The sequence below is a fragment of the Cricetulus griseus genome, chromosome 3 (assembly GCF_003668045.3).
Source record: "Cricetulus griseus strain 17A/GY chromosome 3, alternate assembly CriGri-PICRH-1.0, whole genome shotgun sequence".
Classification (NCBI taxonomy): domain Eukaryota; kingdom Metazoa; phylum Chordata; class Mammalia; order Rodentia; family Cricetidae; genus Cricetulus; species Cricetulus griseus.
In genome coordinates, this window is record NC_048596.1 from 194,617,542 (window position 1) to 194,637,361 (window position 19,820).

Sequence of the window (19,820 nt, forward strand, 5' to 3'; positions counted from 1 at the left end):
GTGTGTGTGCGTGCGTGTGTGGGGGTTACACATACCTTGCATGATGTGCAAGTGGAAATCAAAGGACAAATTGTAGAAAAGTTGGTTCTCTCCTTCTACCTTGTGGGTCCTAGGGTTGGAATTCAGGTTGTCAGGCTTAGCAGCAGGTGTCATTAAACACTAAGCCATAGCTCTGGCCCATATAATACCCTTTTCTAAGGAGTGTTTTAAAGTATTGATTTCCCATTCTATAACTGCAGAACCTGTAGAGTCCAGTCCTAGTTAGAATTATCCTTTGCTTAGGACCTCTGTCACATACCCAAACCGAGGTACTCAGTCTCCCTGAGCAGAACACTGGCTCTTCTGCACCTGTCCCTTCCTGAGAGGACCCTTCTCTAGCTTATCAGCTGTTCTAGCTCACAACACTGTGTGCTTTCGGCCACTCCTGGCAGCTAACATTGAACACTCCCTTTGTACCAATGGTTTCTACAGGCACATCTGTTTTATAATGTGTCCACAGATCATGGAGGTCACAGGACAAGGAGGAGCACATCACAACTGTTGTGCATAGAACTTGTCCATGGCATGTGTTTCATGCTGTACTTAATGTTGCATCAGATTGCTCATGCTCATGTTGCTCTACTCCTTCTGAGTACTTGGGTATTGCTATTCATTTCAGGCTCATATATCTGATTTTCCCAGTATGGTGAAGGAGTTCACAGACTGAACTTGCATCTCACAATTCTTCATATATTTGTTGAAATTAAAAGTTCCATTCACTGAGCCTCAAATAGACCAGAGTGGTATAAACCAGCTCCTCTTGCTCACTGCCCCATACTGCATGGTGCCAAGTATACAATCATCATTTAGCTTTTGTCTTGTCAAGGAATCTGCCTGTCTGGCAGATGCCACTCCTCTGAGCAGGGGCCTTGACTTTAGGCTTCATGACTGTCCACGTAGAGCCTCTAGGGGAGAAAGGAACATGATAGACCCTTCATGGGAGGGAAAATGGGCTATTCATGGGCCAGGAGGCAGCCATCACCCCCTACACATGCACAGGCACACACACACACATCCTATCTGCTGGAGCTTTGTTACATAGGCACATCAGTTGTCATGAAGGGTGGAAATAGAGACTGTGCATGTATAGAGAGGAGGAAATAGGGTTAGTAATCTATCAAGAGTTATCTGATCAGGAGTGGATGATGAGTTTGCTCTGGCAACCCTAATGGACTGGAAGGGGCTGCCTGGAGTGTGTTCAGGAAGGATTTGGGGGCCATTTCCATGCTTAGGAAGAAGGGGCATGGGTGTGCATGTGTTTTGTATGTAAGACTGTGCTGTGAGATCTTGACTTGACTTTTAATAATGTATTCTCCCAACAACCATGGGAGGTAACTTCATGGTGATTGACAGAGAGGTGGCCATGGCCATAGACTACGTGGATATCAAAGTGGCTTGGGAGAGGGAATTTACAGTGGAGAGTGGTGTTATGACAAGTGTATGTGGACTGAGTCATGGGAATGTACAAGAAGGAACCCTAGAGAAGAAGCTATGCCTGTGAGGCAGGGGACTTCTCAAGGCACATGTGATTGGGTAGAGGATTTGAAACTAGCATAGTGGAAGTAGGAGATATCCGGGAAAAATCCCACAGAGCTCAATGCAGAGATTCCCACAGTGTAAGGGTTAACCCATAACACTGTTATATGGGCCTGATCACAAGACAGCCTGCCCCTACCCAGTCGTGGGAGTGTTCATAGGGCCCAGGCATGGAGTGGAGCTACTACACACCAGATTCTGTTCTGGGGGGTAAAATCAATAATCAAAACAGACAACCCTGCCTTCATTGAACTTGCCCCTCGAGAGTGCCATGATCACTACTGTAAGAAATGGCACCTGCTAGGGAGGATTGACTTTGCCTACATGGGCTAAAGGGGCAAATATATTATAAAGTGACCTTATCTGAAAGGCTTTTCTGCAAAGGTGATTGGTTATTCTTTTGTAAAATTAAATTTACACACACACATACACACACACACACACACACACACACACACACACACACACACACATATATATATATATATATATACATAATGGGGTGGGGGTGGGATTTGTGAACATGGGTGCAGTTGTTCATGGAAGCCTGGTTGTTAACCCCCTGACATGGTACTGGGAACCGTACCTGAGACCAAGTCTCTAGAAGAGCAGTATGTACTCTTAACTGCTGGGTCATCTCTCCAGCCCCAAAGGTGATTCCAGGGCAAAATCCTAGAGATACGCAGGACTGACATCCTCCAATGCTCCCAAGGTAGGCAGACTATCATCTTTTAGAAACAGGGACAACGAAGAAGGTTGAGATGAAGGAGGCTGCCCAAGTTCACATGACAGCTGGGATTCAAGCTAGGTGTCTTGACCCTGAGACCAGTGGCTGGGAAGGGAGCAGGAGGGTCCTGCTCAACACTGCTGGTCTGGCCTGTAGCCTGCATCAAGGCCGTGGAGTTTCATGGTCTTTCTGCTTCTCTAACCCTCAATCACTCAGTTCCTGCGAGGTTTCTTTACTTCTTCATGGCACCTCCCTAGCTGTAATGAATAATATTTGGAGCTGCAAACCAGAGAGCATTTAGTGGTCATGAAGGTCATAAAATGTGTACATGGTTTTAAATATTCCATTGTGATGCGCGGTAAGACTTGGTTAAAAATGAGAGCACGTAAAAGCCTGCCTGATTTGATTGATGACACACCATCAATATTGATGGCCAAGAGCACATTGGGAAGTTGGGAGGCTGTATTTCTGCTGTGTCCTGCTAACATCCAAGTCTATGGGATGATAGATCGTGTGGAAGCCTGGGTATCAGGCTGCTGTTACACTGACATTAAGTAATGATAATGGGGTTCAGCCTCAGTTTGAAGTAAAATCAGTTTTGAGTGAAACATGGACCAAGAGAGTCTGTGTTGGGGGGGGTGCTGTTCACAGGGTCATTTGCTGTAGGACTCTGCTTTAGCTACCCCTGCATCTGGGGCTGCTATGAGAGAGGAGGATGGGACGGTGCTGTACCTCCCTGTGATGCACCACCCCGAGAAGTGATGGAGACAGAGTTCAGAATGGTGTGCCTACAAGCTGAGGAATGCCTTGGATGCCTGCTGATGCTACACACTGGAAGAAGCAAGGAAGGATCCTCTCTGGAGCTCTCAGAGGGAGTGGCCCTGCTGATAGTTGGATTTGAGGTTTCTAGCCTTTGTGTTTGGGGGATTTATTTCTGTTGTTTTTAAACAGCCAGTTTGTTACCCTGCTATGCTAGCCACGGGAAGATAATAGAAACCCCTTATAGCTGTATGTCTATGGGTGAGTTACCTAAACCTTCTGTGCCTGTTTTATTCATCCACAAGCTAGGGTAGCAACAGAGGCCATTTCTCTTTAGGACAAGGTGGAGATTAAATGTGGAGATCCATAGAGAGAATTTAGGACCTTGCCTGCATTTGGTAAGTGCTAAGATCTGACCTGCTGTTACTACTCTCATACTAGTCCTCAGCATCCTTGTTTAGTGGTTCTGGCCATGCATTAGGCTTATAACAGTAGGATCACTCCATTGCAAACAGGTCCACAGAGTGCTGGGGAGATGGCTCAGTGGGTAAGAGCATTTGCTGTGCATTCATGAGGACATGAGCTTGGACCCTCAGCACCCACAAGGAAAATCTTGGCAACATTACACCAGCCTGTTACCCCAGTGTTGAGGGGTGGAGACAGGAGGATCCGGAGACATGTCTGGCCAGCCAGCATAGCTGGAATAGCAAGTTTCAGATCTAGTAAGGTACTTTGTCTTAAAACAATAAAGTAGAAAGCAATAGAGGAAGACACCCAACCACTTCCTGTTCCCTCCACAAACACATGCAGATGTACATGCACATGTAAGCACACACACACACACACACACACACACAGAGAGAGAGAGAGAGAGAGAGAGAGAGAGAGAGAGGAGAGGAGAGGAGAGAGTCACAGAAGTAGGGGTGTGATTCTGTAGCCATCCTCAACAGAATGGCAGTTTAGAGATGTAGTAACCTTCCAGGGATACAGACAAACTGTGGGCTCAGGATTCTCCAGCTTCAGACCTGAAATTATTTTCATTAGTATTGTTATTCATGTACCAGGCACTTGATTAAAATGAGCATACTTTAGTTCTTTACAACAATCATGAAAAATAGATGTTTTACAGACAAAGAAACAAGAGGCCTAGGAACCTGTCTAGGGTTCCACAGCTAACAAGTGGCACAGCCAGTATCATTCTTTGTGGTGGGGTGAATAACGGCACCCCTGAGGTGCCCCGGTCCTAACCCCTGGAACCTGGAAGTGTTTACCTCTGTGGAATAAAATGGAGTTTTCTCTAGTGGCTGGGCTCTTCAGATGGGGCAACTGCTGGGCTTTCTCATGGCCATCAATGTAATCTCTGATGCCTTATACAAAGAAAGACTAGAGGACAGGAAGGTGATGTGGTGATCATGGGGACAGAGATACAGGCTGTTGTACTGCCGCTTTTGAAGACAGGAAGCGGCTGTGAGCCAAGGGATGTATGACATGAAACCCAGAGGTGGCAAAGCACAAGGGAACATTTTTTTTTTCCTCTGCAGCCTTCTGAGAAGTTAGGTCCCTGCAAAGCCCTTGCTTTGGCTGTGGAAACCCACTTTGGACTTCTCCAGAGCTCTAAGAGTGCCACTAAATTTGTGGTAATTTGTTACAGCACTGACAGGAAAGCAAGACATTATTGCATTACTTTTCTTGTCATTGTGACAGAACACTGGGCAAGAAGTCTGCCCTGCGAAGAGTGGGGCTTCTCTCTACTGTTGGACTGTCCATCTCTGATCTGGCTCTCTCCTCTTCATCTGCCCAGAGCCCCTCCTCCAGGATAATTGGGAGGCTTTTTTTTTTTCAGTGCCAAGAAACCTAAATCTCTAGCTCAGCTAATTTCAACAACAGAGAGGATTTCTTATCTCTCATAATTACACACCCTGAAGTAGAGACCCTGGCCTTTCCTTATCATTTTATTCTGACAATCTTTGCAGACTGTCTTATCTTCCAGCCCTGCTTTTCAGGTGGCCACAGATGATCTTGATACACACAGCTAAATATGAGTGTCTTGCAATGGAGAGGCACTTCCTCCCTTCTCCTATCCCCTTCTTTCTCCTCCTTCCAGGAAAAGAAAAGGCTTTTCCAGGTCTTTCTTTCCCCACATCCTCTCTGCAAACCTCTGTGTTCTCAGGGCTTACTTGCTGGTAGTGCAAATGGGTCAATGTATTAGACCTGGACTGCACATCATCTACCTTCTGGGAAGACAACAATTTCCCTTGAGGAACGTGTTCTATATATTATGTCCTATAAACACTGGAACATTCTGGAAGGGATGAATGGTTTCAGAGTAGGAAGCTAAACCAGTCAGCTTCAAACAACTCTTGGCATGTACTTGGATTTCCTGCTATGCATAGGAAGTTCTAATCTCAAATTCAGAGTCAAAGAGCATGGTGTTTATCATGCATGCTAACTCAAGTTGACTGCTTATGACTATCTGTGTAAGATGCTGAGAATGCTAGCCACATCTGGGCTCAGCATAAATGATGGCTGTGATTGATTAACAATGTCTGCCAAGGATGTGTGTGTTGGGCTGAGTTAGAAGGAAAGCTTTCTGCCTTCTTTTATTTAAAAGAATTGCGTGTGCATCTCTGAATAGGTATGTATTCATATGTGCACGTGTGTTTGTGTGTGGGTGCATACATATGGAGGCCAGAGACCAACATGCAGTGTCTTTTTTAGTCATTCTCTACTGCTTTCTTTCTTTCATTTATTTATTTGTTTGTTTTTAGCCAGGGTCTCTCACTGAACCTGGAGTTTGCTGATTTAGCTAGGTTGGCTGGCAGCAAGCTCCAGGGAGCCCCGTGTCTCTGCCTCCCCAGTGCTGGGTTTAAAGGCAGGTTGAACTTAGGTCCTCATATTTGCCTATGAAGCTCTTTACTGACTGTGCTGTCTCCTGAGCCCCACGGTGGGCTTTAAAGCTCCAGACTTCCTTCCTAGATGGTTCTACTTCCTAGGACTGCTGAGGATCCCAGTTCTTAGGAGCTGTGTTGACATATTTCATCAGTGATGTGCGCATGGGGTCTTTGAGTTCTCACAGCCTCCCGTGCAGCCCCGCCCCTTCATTTTCTCTTGGCTGGATCCAGGCAGTATTCAGTAGCAAACTGGACATTCAGGGAAGCTACTCCCTGTTCCCATGGTACCATTAGTGTGGAATTGTTGGCCAGGAGGGGAACATGCTTTGGAAACAGCTCAGCAATAGCTTTTGCTTGACTTCAAAAGAGGCATCGGAAGCCTCACTTCTCTGCTCAGAGACTTCATTCTCAATAAGGGAAAATCTCCCTGCACTTGTAATTCTAGGATTCTGGGTCAGCCAAATGAGCAGTATTTTAATTTTAAAATCTTAGCCAATTATCAAGAGGGTGGTATTCTTCTGGGTATCAGTGGTACCATCTCTGTACCGGCCTCCTTCCCCCTCCTCTCAGCTTATCTTTGGATACTAGCCCAGCCCAGCTGCCTCAGCGATGCCATCTCCCCAGGCATAGTAATAATGGGGACTTTTTCACAGAGCACGTTTTCATTACTTTGAGTTTTTGTCTGTTTGTCACATGTCCAACTAATTCCTCATTGTTTTCAAAACAAAGAGTGATTCTGGGAAATGAGGTTGCCGCACCTCCACGGTGTTTCTGACTTCTTCCTCCCTCTGCAATTCCTCTTCTAACAAAAAATGAAAGTAGGTTTTTTTTTTTTAAGGTTATGTTTGACAAATCTCTGGACACAGTCAGATAATTTTGCATTTCTAGATTCAGTGAACCACATGACAAAAGTTAATTAAACTGGCTGGGGTCTGGGTATCTGCTGGTGGATCAGGAACACCACACCGTCTTCTTTCTCAGAACAATCACGGCCCACATAGATGCCTCCAATGCTCCTTGTTGTTTGCTAAATACACCACTCATTACTTTACTTAGAGATGCTCACAAACCACTGTGTTTTAAGATTATCATTAAAGACGTTTAAAATTACAAAGACATTATGATCACACCTTTTAAACAACTCCTTGCTGATGCTTGTCTTCCCAAATTCCACCATAAAATATTACCCAGTCTAAATAATTTTGGAGAGACTTTCCCACAATCTAACAGAGTGGTTATGTCTTTCTTGATTTGAGATAAGTCTCTGGGTACTTACTTGAAGACCCCAGGATGCTTGTGTTGTGTATCAGTCAATCTAGGTTGCATCCTGCTGCAGTAACAAATAGTCACTGCATCTCACTGACTTAATACAACAAAGGATGGTCTCTTGCTCCCGTTGCATGTCCATGAGGGTTGGTTGAGGACTTTACTTGAACCCCAAGTTGATGGAATATTTTCTCTTTCTATTTCATGGAGAAATAAAGTGAAGCATGCTTAGGCATACTGAAAGCTTTTTTGTGAAAATGGCACACTTCACCTCCACTTATATTATTAGTCCAATATGATGCCATGTATGTAGTTAGAAGGGACATGGAGACACTCAGCTAGCACTGAAGTTGGTTCAGGTACATATTTGAAGGTTCTTTTCCCAATAGATAACATCAATGCCAAATGGCAGGACATTTTTGTGGAGAGCAGCGATGGGCCGCACCTTAAACATGGCGCCGGTTTCCGCCTTCCACCATCCCGAGGGTGAGCGCTCTCTGGAATAAACAACTCCTTATTGGCTTGGTCTAAGATTCAAACTTGCATCAGCAAATGCGAGCCTATCCGCCTTAGCCACTTGGCGTTCTGGGGCTGGCTGGCAAGAGTGCTTTTAAGCTGGGGGCGGGCTTTCCCCGGGTCAGAAGATTGTTCAAGGTTCCTAAGTAACCTGCTTAAGGAAGAGTCTCAGCGTTGCATTGCGTCTTCCTTGCTGGTCGAGGCGGTCGCGACAAGTGGTGGCCCGTACGGGGAATTCCTCCTCTGAAGAGACTCAGAACCTTGTGCAGCCAGGGCAGTGCACTGGTAAGTCCCAGGTAAGAGGGATAAAATTAAGGGCCCGTGAAGAGGGCGGAAAATCTACCGACCATGACTAGAGCAGTGATAAAGTTTTCCTTTCTCTGTAGGTAAAGAGAAAGGGGGGAAAAATTTTGTGCTGTTATAAATATGGGCGCGTCGATCTCGCACCCAATTTTTGTGGCCCTAAATGAGTTGCTTCACTCGAAGGGCTTAAAACTAAAACGAAGCACCCTAGATAATTTTTTAGAGCAGATGGACGTAATAGCACCCTGGTTTGCAAACACTGGACAGCTTACAGTCCCTTCATGGGAAAAATTGGGAAGGGACCTAGATTTTGCTTGGGAACAGGGGCCACTGAAGCCGGGTGTCCATTCTATCTGGAGATTAGTGAGAGGCTGCCTGGAGGACAAGAGATACAGTGAGGCAATTGAACAGGGACAGGCCGCTCTTGACTCCCTTCAGGAGGAGCGATCCAAGAAAGTGAGAAAATCTACCCGAGTCTTAAGGAATTGGAGGAGACAGAGTCCTCCAGTTCCGAGGGGGACACAGAGGATGAAGAGGAACTCCAAGCACTAATAGAGCAGCTAGAAAGAACCAAAGTAAAAAGGTTAAAAGGGAAACCGGAGAAGCCCGAGTTCAAAAGGTCCCTCGTGCTTGAAAATGAAAGTGAAACCCCAGCCAAAACCCTGTCCGCGCCACCTCCTTACAATATGATGAAAGGAGATGGAGGCGATGGCGAAGGAGCCTCACACTGCCCTTAGGTCTGGCGGGAAGTTCGCTCAGAGATGCACCTCGCTTGCCCAGTATTCTTAGACTCACAGGGGCAGAGGTATCACGAGCCTTTAGACTTTAAAACTATCAAGGCCCTAGCAGAGTCGGTGAGGACTTATGGCATTACTGCATCCTTCACTGTGGCTCTGGTTGAGTCCCTTGCCAGGCTTTGTATGACGCCCACCGACTGGAACAACTTAGTCGGCGCCTGTCTCAGCCCAGGACAGTACCTGGAATGGAAGACATTCCTTAGTGAGTTTGCTGACGAGCCAGCTGCAGCAAACCGGGTTGCTGGAGGTCCAGCGGCAGCCTGGGACAAAGATATGCTGGTCGGCCAAAGGCATTTTGTTAATCAACAAACAGGATACCCGATTCACTTGTATGATCAGATTAATCAGATTGCCATTAGAGCCTGGAAATCTATACCTAATAAGGGTGAGGTCTCAGGCAACCTTACAAAAATAATACAAGGACCCATGGAGCCTTTCGCTGATTTTGTTGCTCGCATGGTTGAGGCTGCTGGGAGGGTGTTTGGGAATTCTGACGCTGCCATGCCGCTGATAAAGCAGCTGGTATATGAACAGTGTACCAAAGAGTGTAAAACTGCCATCACCCCTTATAAAAACAAAGGGATAGAGACATGGATGAAGGTCTGCAGGGAACTCGGCGGACCGCTGACTAACGCTGGCCTTGTAGCTGCTGTAGTTCAGCTGACCCGGAACAAAAGGGGAAGTCCTGGTGCTTGCTTTAGATGTGGCAACACAGGACATATGAAGAAACAATGCCCAGAAAGGGGAAATGGGGGATACTGTCAGTGTTCCCAAGACCTATGCCAGTGATGTATAATGCAGGGGTTTTCCCACGCCTTTTTACCACCAATCGAAGTTTAAAAGATTATCTTAGTTTCTTCACAGAATTTGTCATCCAAGTTTGAAGATACCATGAGAGAACTCAGGATGGCTATCGTGCATGTGAACTCCGCCCGAATAGACCTATCCCTTGCGAGCAGCCTGACTTCCTGGTTGAACTCCGCCATGGATCATTTGAAAGAGTGGGCGGGCATGGGAGCGTTAGCAGGCCTCTTGCTTATGGTCTCCCTGGTCTGCCTGTGGTGTATATGCAGGATTAGGACTACGCAAAAGTGCGATGCAGCTATGATTACTCAAGCCTTTACTGCCATAGAGGCAGGGCAGTCCCCCCAGGCCTGGTAGGCCACTATTAAGAACTAAAATGTTCTCTTAAGTGGGGTGCGAGGCTAAGCACTGCACGAGGGTTTGCTTGTATGCGGCTAGGCTGCCCTCGGAAGACAAGCCTGATTGCATGAAGGTTGTACCCAAGATCCTTCCCCTGGGAAAATAGGTACGGGATGGGTTTGGGTCACCGCAGGCGTAGAGTTTGTGGGTGTCACCAATACATTATCCCATGTTTGCAAACCGGGGATCGGGCCTCTATCTTCACCCGCTCTGTTTTTTAATAAAGAAGGGGGAACTGTGGAGAGCTGCGATGGGCCGTGCCTTAAAGATGGCGCCGGTTTCCGCCTTCCACCATCCCGAGGGTGAGCGCTCTCTGGAATAAACAACTCCTTATTTGGCTTGGTCTAAGATTCAAACTTGCATCAGCAAATGCGAGCCTATCCGCCTTAGCCACGTGGCTTTCTGGGGTTGGCTGGCAAGAGTGCTTTTAAGCTGTGGGGGGGCTTTCCCCGGGGTCAGAAGATTGTTCAATGTTCCTGAGTAAACTGCTTAAGGAAGAGTCTCAGCGTTGCGTCTTCCTTGCTGGTCGAGGAGGTCAAGACACATTGTCTTATGAGGTGGTCAAGACACATTGTCTTATGATTCTCCGGTGCAACATGTGATCCAAAGGCCATACAGTTATGGTGACAATTTATCTCTGGGCAAGAAGATGTTTATTTGTGACAAGGCATCTAGTCACAGAAATACCTTATGAAGAGCCCAGGGTGAAGCTGAGTGGAGAGCCAACATCACTGGCAAGGGAAACAGTGCCCATGCAGTAAACTGGGAGGTAACAGACATGCAGTAGGGATGTGTATGGGTCAGACTAGGGGTTTAGACACTCAGAGATGCTCTTGATTGCTCTTTATCTGACACAGTAAGATCTGGGAGCTGTGTATTCCCTCCTAGGATGGCACATGTAACAACCGGAATGTTGAGCAAGAATAAGCGAGTACTCATCCGTTCCAGATCCAGGGAACCTGACGTCATGGTTTCGAGGGCTTTCTAAATCACTCAGGGATTTTACTCAACGTGTAGATTCCTGGTGCCAGTCTAGGGATCCCGAGGCAATTGGTTAAGTTGGAGTCTGGACATGTCATTGACAGGCAAGGCCCCCAGCTGGTGTGGTAATTTTAGGGAACACTTCTTAGAAAAATTGCCACAGGCCATGTGACAATCAGGGAGGCAGTGAGCAGAGGACTGTCATAGCAGAAGAACACTGCTGCTCACTAGTTCTCAGTGAAGCTGTCTCCAGAGGTGGAACACTCACCGCTCTGTCTATACATTAATCCGACAGTAGTCAAATGGTTATTACCCAAGCATATGCTAAAATGCATTTCTCTTCTTGTGCCACCCACCCCAATAAATCAAGGGTAGACTAGGCAAGGATATTAGTAGTCACCATGTCCAGGACATTGCTTTTTTATGGCCCAGGGTATTAAATTCTATAAAGGGAATATGGACCCATAGCATGGGAATTCTGTGGCAGGATTGGAAAGGCTGGGCAGTCCATGGCAGGAGAAGACAGACAGAGCACTGCCATGCTTGCAAAAATACAGGGAAGCTGTTTCTTGTGTCTGTGTACAGCCTCTCTTCAGAGTACTCCACAGACTATCTGGATCCCAGCTGAAGTTCTAACAGCAGGTGAGCGATACCAGTGTCCGGTAGAGTGACCCTGGCACACAAGTCACATCTAGGTGTGTACTTCCAAATTGAGAAACCTACATCGTTTGTGTAAACATGAAACGAGCTATCACAGGACGTTCTTATAAAAGTGTAGAGCGTGAAGCTACCACTTGTTCAATGTTAACTTTTATCACTTACTATCATTGTCATTGAATGACACAAGAAGGAAGAAGGAGATTGCACAACTATTGTCTGTAGACAGCTGAATTAGACCAGAATTTGTCCTCATTGGTTCTAGTTTTCATTTCATTTGGATGGAGGGCCTTGGTCTACTTGAATTCCAGAGGATTTTATTTTCCCGTCAACATTTTGTTTTATTAAAAAAAATATAATCGTAAACTCCAATATAGCAGTGAGGCTGACTGGTGTTAAGAAAAAAAATCTCCCACACAAGCTTTTCGGGCACTGCACACTGACCCAAGGTGACTTCCCTGATGAGTACATCAATGACAGAGGGACAAAGGTTAAGCCAAATAGATTTGAGATCTGAAATTGGATCCCCGAAGCATGCTCTCTGTGTGCATCATTGACGGCCTCGAGGGTGGGGACAGGTCCAGAAAGACCAGCTGCTGCACGGCATGTGTGCGCTTAGAGCCTGGCATTGCATGGCATCTGCTAATAGGAGAGGAAGCCCGCAGGGTCCCATCATGGAGGAAACTGACAAGGTCAGATGGCTAGCCTCAAGCACTGGCCATCTTTGCTCATGCCTAGTGCGTTCAGCTCAGGAATGTAACTGTGCCCTGACCCTGAGTGTGCAGCTCTATGTGTGTCTAGCACATTCCATGTGCTCGGAGTTCACAGCCTTAGCATTGCTCTGCACTATTTGGCCAGGAGTTAGCAGAGATATGATATAAACTGTAATTTGGCTCAGAGAAGCAGAGAAACTTCAGCACAAGAGAAAAATTATCTCACAAATAAATAAGTCCATCCAAATTACTGAGTAGGACTCCAAGAAAAGGTCTTTATCCTGCTGAGGATAGCTTTTTACCAAGAGCAAGCTCAAGGTTACCAAGGCAATGAGTCTATGGGGGCGCGGGATGATGAACCAGGCCTGCCCCAGTGTCACTATCAGCTTCGATGAGGGCTGTGCTCAAAAGGGACTGGAAAAGGGCAGCTCTCATGAGGTCTAAGGCTTGGGACTTGGGGACAGTGACCATTGTAACTGCATGTAATTACTGATACTGTGGACAGACATATATTTTGTATACATTGAAATACTTGGCATTTATCTTAAGCAGCCATTGCCATCATCCTCATCTTGGAGAGCCAACGGCCTCAGCAGGCTGGGTGAATTGTCTGACTTCTTATAATTAAGAAGTGACTGAGGATGGACTCAGGAAGTCTGACCCTGTGCTGTGCTGCAGCTGTGTGATGATGTGTTTCAGTTTGGACACTGACATGAGCGATAAGAGGCACATGTGGTCTAGTACAGGCTTTAGCTGAGGAAGCAGAGACTTCAGCTAGGCCAGTGTTTCATTACTTTCTCATTGCTGTGACCAAATACTGGTTAGAAGCAACATAAAGGAGGAGGGGACTTACCTTGACTTACAGTGTGAGGGGATCCAGCCATCTTCAGGTACCACTGAGAGAGATTCAGTCTACGGAAATAAGGCAGATGGCTTCCAAGGGACAATGCCCAACAATGAATTTTGATCTCTATGTGTATTTCCATAAACACACACATATGCATACATGTTTACACACACACACACACACACACACACACACACACACACACACATGGGGGGAGAGAGAGAGAGAGAGAGAGAGAGAGAGAGAGAGAGAGAGAGAGAGACAGAGAGAGAGAGACAGAGAGAGAGAGACAGAGAGAGAGAGCAGGGAACCACATTAGCAGACGGATGAAGCCCATGTATCACTTTTTGAATACCAATTTTTTTAAAAATTTGGTTATTTTTATTCTACACGTATGGGTATTTGCCTGAATGTCTGTGTACCACATACATGAAGTGTCCTTGGAGACCAGATAGTATGTTGGATCTCCTGGAACTAGAGTTACAGAAATGAAGGTGCTAGAAATTAAAACCAGTGTTTTAACTTCTGAGCCATCATTCCATTCTCTCTGACTGACACTTTAAATTACAAAACAAAATAAATATGCCATGGGCTGGTGAAATGACTCAGTGGGAGCCCTCATCTAGCAGCTGGTGGAAGTAGAAGCAGACACCCACAACTAATCATTGAACTGAACTGGAACCCAGATGCAGAGAAGTGTCCCGCGCGCTCTCTGTATTCCTCGCCAGCAAGAAATACACGCAGGACACTCGGATCCTTCTGCAGACAAGCTTTAATGCATCTTGAGAGTGGAGAGCATAAGCTTCCCAGAGCGGAGACACTGAGCCAAGAATCCCGTCCCCTAATAAAGGCTGGCAGCCGCCGCCTGGGACGTGTCACCCTATGATTGGCTGTAGCTCATCCGGCCATATGACGCCACGGAATAGGCAGAGATCAAGGAATGGAAATTTACCCAGCGCCTGCGCAATAATCTTGTTTACATTCGGTGCCTGCCGGATGCAGGCGCCATCTTGTAATGGAGAATGCAGGGACGGCTCCCTACAGAGAAGGACGAGTGAAGAGCAAAGGGGTCCAGACCAGGCTGGTGAAACCCACAGAAACAGCTGACCTGAACATTGGGGAGCTCTTGGTCCCCAGACTGATAGCTGGGATACCAGCATGGGACTGATCCAGACCCTAGGAACATGGGTTTCAGTGAGAAGACCTTGGAAATCTATGGGACCTCCTGTAGTAGTTCAGTACTTATCCCTAGCATAGGTGTGGACTTTGGGAGCCCATTCCACATAGAGGAATACTCCCTGAGCCAAGACACACGGGGGTGGGCCTAAGCCCAATCCCAAAGGATACAATAGACTCTGATGACACCCTATGGAAGGCCTCACCATCCCGGGGGAGCAGAAAGGATAGGTAGGGTTTTAGTTGGGGGTGGTGGTGGTAGGGGAGGAGGGGAGGTAGAGGGATCTGGGATTGTCATGTAAAACAATCTTGTTTCTAATTCAAATTAAAAAATCTGCAAAAAAGAAAAAGAAAGAAAGAAAGAAAGAAAGAAAGAAAGAAAGAGAAAGAAAGAAAGAAAGAAAGAAAAGAAAGAAAGAAATGACTCAGTGGGTAAAATTGCTTGCCACCAAGCCTGATGAGTTCAATCCCCACATGGTGGAAGGAGAGAACGCACTCCAGAAAATTGTCTCCCATCCAAATTCATGGACTCCTGAGTTCTGCTCACTGTCCACTTCACTCTGTAGCAGTATTTCTCATGTGTGCAGGGTGGGAGAGAGAACCAGTGAATATTTCTTTATGAAAGTGTGGATTCACTCACTGGTGAGTGAGTGGTGTTGGCACATGCCTTTAATCCCAACAATGGGAGGTAGAGGCAGGCAGATCTCCAAATTCAAGGCCAGCATGGTCCACAGAGTGAGTTCCAGGCAGCCAGGTCTACACAGAGAAACCCTGTCTTGAAAAAGAACAAAACGAACGAATAAAAAACAAAGTGTAGATTCTTCATTTGTCTCATCTGAGATTTGCTAATGTCAGACCAGATAGGAAAAAATGGGAACTAAAGCCACAAGCTCATTTCTGGTGTGCTCTTGGTGTGAATCTTACACACACTAAAATTCTCCAAGAACCATCACTTTAAAGTAAATAATGTAACATGCCTTAGCAGCACCCATTTTAGATATAAAAGCGAGTTAGGGTGTGAGCCAGCTTAACCATGTGAAAATGAGTATGCATTTTAGACGCAAGCTTAGTGTCTGAAATGTTTAATGTGGCTGATTGTACACCACTTCAAGTGTTTTCTAGATGCCACTTGGCTCCCTGAAGAGGAGAGCTTCAAAATATCTCTGTCCTAGGTGGTGCCTGAGTGAATTGTGTCCACTGAGGAACAGTCAGTTTACTGAGACAAACCTGAAGTACGCAGCCCATTGACATGAGGGATCAAGCTGGTCTGTTTGGTTGATGAGAGGTCAGAGCAAAGGGAGTTGCCTAATTTAAGGGCAAAGTGGGGCAGAAATAAGCAAGTATAGCCCCAGACACTAGGAAAGCAGTTAGGGGCTATTGTAATCTTAAAGGAGCAAGACTTACAGCCTGTGTGTGGAAACAAAGCACTAGTGAAGAGTTACTACCTCTTGGTCAGCAGAATGAGCTCATAGCAATTAGTCAAAGACAAAAGACATCTGCTAGAATAAATTGAAAGCAAGAAGGGAAAAGAAGAAGCAGAGTAGAGCTGAAGTGAGGCCAAACACAAGGGCAGTTGAGTGCCTGGGGCAGACAGCACATAGTTAGGCTTCTTCAGAAAGAATACATTTTTCACTCCTGTAATTCTGGTCTTGAAGTCCTGTGGAACTACCTGTCTCGGATTCAGATTCCTCCAACCATATGTCCCAACCTTTGGTCTGGGACATAAGACCAAAGGAGATTTTACACCTTACATGGAGGTAGGGACACTGTTACAGGAAATATTACCACGTATACTGCTCCACATTCAGTGTTTTTTGTGTTGTTGTTTTTGTTTGTTTGTTTTTTTTCTTTAAGTGAATAGCAACATTGTTTAGTGGGTGACAGCATGGGGCTTCAGGGCCACCACTGGAATCTCAGCAATACTTTGGGCAGGCAATAACTTCTTTAACTCCATTTGTTCCTTTGTAAAATGGGTATGGTAATGGAAGTTTTCATGGGACTGATGAAATTTACACAATTCATACAAATTAACATGTGCAAAGTGTAATGTGCTCAATATTGGTGCCTAGAAAACCATGAATCTCTCAATATATATGCATGTATATATATGATATTATATATCTATGATATATATGCATGATATAAAATATCTCTTTTACCTTATGATTGGGGCTGCAATTTACACACACACACACACACACACACACACACACACACACACACACACGTGTGGGTGCCATTACACATAATCATCCCTCAGTGTCTCTTGGGGACTGGGTCTATGACCCACTGCATGTGTCATTATTTCCAGATGTTCAAGTGCCTTCTATAAAACACAGTAGTACTTGTACATCACCTGTGTATATTCTTCGGTAGACCTGAAGTCAGCTCTAGACTACTTATATCACTTAGTACAATGCAAATGCTATGCAAATAGCTGTTCTGCTATCTCTTAGGGAATAATGACACAGAAGAAAGTTGTATTCATGTTTAGCTCAGATACAGTTTTTGGAGAGATGTTTTACATCTACAGTTGATTGAATTCACAGGTATCTAACTCATGGATACAGAGCTCATAGCTATCTGTCTGTCTATCTATCTATAATCTATCTATCTATCTATCATCTACCTATTATCATCTATTGTTTATTTATGCATACATCTGTATTATATGTACACACATGTATTTGTTTAATAAAACAATGTTGGCGTTAGTTCAGTGACCTCATTAATCCATTTGCTGACCTATTCTAGACTCAGTGGATTTGGATCTTGAGGTCTTTGCTTTGTCCTATTCTGCTGTGTGACCTGGGATGATCTGGATCCACTTCTTGTGACTTCTTTGACCTCAGTTGTAAACAGGACTGAGGTAACCTATATCAGTAGGGTCTGATATATAGTAGGCATATGTTTTTGTTTTCTGTTGCTGTGATACAACACTCTGATCAAAAGAAGTTTAGTGGAGGTAAAAGCTTAGTTTAGCTTGCAGAAGGGATCCAGTCGGTTATGGTAGGGAAGGCATGGCAGCAGGAGCATAGGCCTGCTGGGAGTCAAAAAGCAGAGAGATGATATTTCAGCCACACACCAGAAGCAGAGAGAGAAAGAGCAGGAAGTATGGTGAGGCTGTAAATCCAGCAAGGTTCCATCTCCTAAAGGTTTTATAACCTCCCCAAACAGCACCACCAACTGGTGGCCATGTGTTATGACACATGAGCCTATGGGGGAAATTTCTCATTAAAACTACCACACTATAGAACAGATGATAATCCTTTCCCATCACCTTCTGAAGTACCCTTTGAAGTTGCACTTTGAAAGAACTTACTCTGTATTCATCCATAATTTGAGAATCAACCTTTCTTGTATTTGGTCACAGGCCCTACACAGAGACCAAAGTGGCCTGCTCCTGCCCTTGAGGCTCTTGATGTTTAAAATTCCACACAGCTATGGAAATGCTGCAAATAGAAGGTATTGTGTAATAATTCTTAGGATCCGTAATTGCTGCTCAAGTAGCTTGGAACAAAGCTGATCAAACCTCACCATACTTGGGGATTGTGATTAAGTACAGAGCAGTGAAGGAGATTTGGGTAGGAGCCTCAGACCATACTTCTAATGAGTTCCTAGGGGCTGCTGCTGCAGGAAGTGGTACTGGTACACCGACTGCACTCAAAATAGTGAGGACTGAGTTTAGGAGACGGTAGACAACTGCAGAACCCAGTCCCTTTTAGCTCCTAGCTTTTTAAGTGTTTTCTCAAAAAGCTAGGTGCTTTGAGCTAAGCTGAGATTCACATTGTGAAGCCTTTCCTCTTGTGCACTGTGAAGATTTCTACAGGCCTGTCTTATTAGTCTGTGCTAATTTTCTGAGATAGTGTGATGGCTGATCTTGACTGTCTTCTTGACTGCATCAAGAATCAACTAAACTCAAGCAGATGGGTGGACCTCAGTGGGATTTTTTCTCCATTGTATCATTTGAGGTCAGAAGATCCACTCTACATCTAAATCTGGTGGCAGCCCACATAAAAGGGCATGGACAAAGGAAGCTTTTGCCTTTGCCTTCCCCCACTCTTGCTGTCAACATCTATCCTTTTATAAAGGCTTTCCTCTGATGATATTAGAACCCACTTCTTTAAGATTCCAAGGTAGACTGAAGACCAGCAGCTCTAGAAACACTACAGGATCCCAGAACCAAACTGGGACTACTGAGACACCCAGCCTTTTGAACTGAACAGCTACTGTATTCTTGGGCTCCCTATTGAGAGATAGCAACTGCTGGACTATACTGAACCACAGCCTGTAAAGCACTCCAATACTGTAATACATACATACGCACACACACACACACACACACACACACACACACATATTACATCCATATCTATCTATCTATCTATCTATCTATCTATCTATCTATCTATCATCTTTTCCCCCTCTCTTCCTCTGTGTGTGTGTGTGTGTTTGCACACGTGTGCGCACATGCATGCATGCATGCATGTCTGTGTTCATTCTATCAGTCTATTCCTTTAGGGAATCCTGACTAATAGAAAGGCTCTGGAAAGCTCATAGAGAAATTGAGCAGAACTTCTCTCTAGGGCATGTCAAGGGCCAGAAACCCATACTTGTGCCTTCTGCTCTAAGCCAAGGCTTCTTAAACTTTTTTTTTCTCTTTGTGACTCTCTAAATCCAAGAACACTTTGGGCAACGTAAGTTTGTAAATATATAGGATAGGTATACAAACCAAACATTTTCTGATAATAAATGATATAGAAAATGTAGAAATTTATTTTAAAACAACTTTTTGGTATATGTAGGATTTTATCATTTATTAAACACAAAAGCGCATTTTCATACTAATGAGATTAGATGTACTCATTTAGTTTTACATAAAGAATCAAACCTTGCCTGGATATTTGATTCTGCAGGACATAGAACATCATCATCATCACTATTTAGAACTGATGGCTATTTTGATCTTATAATTACCAGTACTGAACATGGTCTTTGTAAAAATGTATAGTTTAAAATGGTGGAAATATGTTCAGGACCATTGCAGAAACTGTTGAAAAGCATGTCCCAATTTTTAGCCAAAATTCATTAGAGGATCTCAAGTCAGTAACTTAAATAGTTGTTTTTAAAAATCCCATTTCCTAGCACAGAAATACTGCAAATATATGCTGATTTGATTGCATATATGCTGAGGAATGGCTCTAGGAAAATACCAAAAATGTTTGTTTTCTGTAATTAAATTTTTATGTTTCTATAAGAGCAGACAACTATGTACGCATAGTAATGACACTACAGTCTGTAACATACAAACGCCTCAGGTCTGGGCTGGGTGTCTCAGGGATTGTGACAAGAAACACCTGTGCTCCATTACGTATTTTATTTTGGATAAATTTTTGGTCACTGTGCATT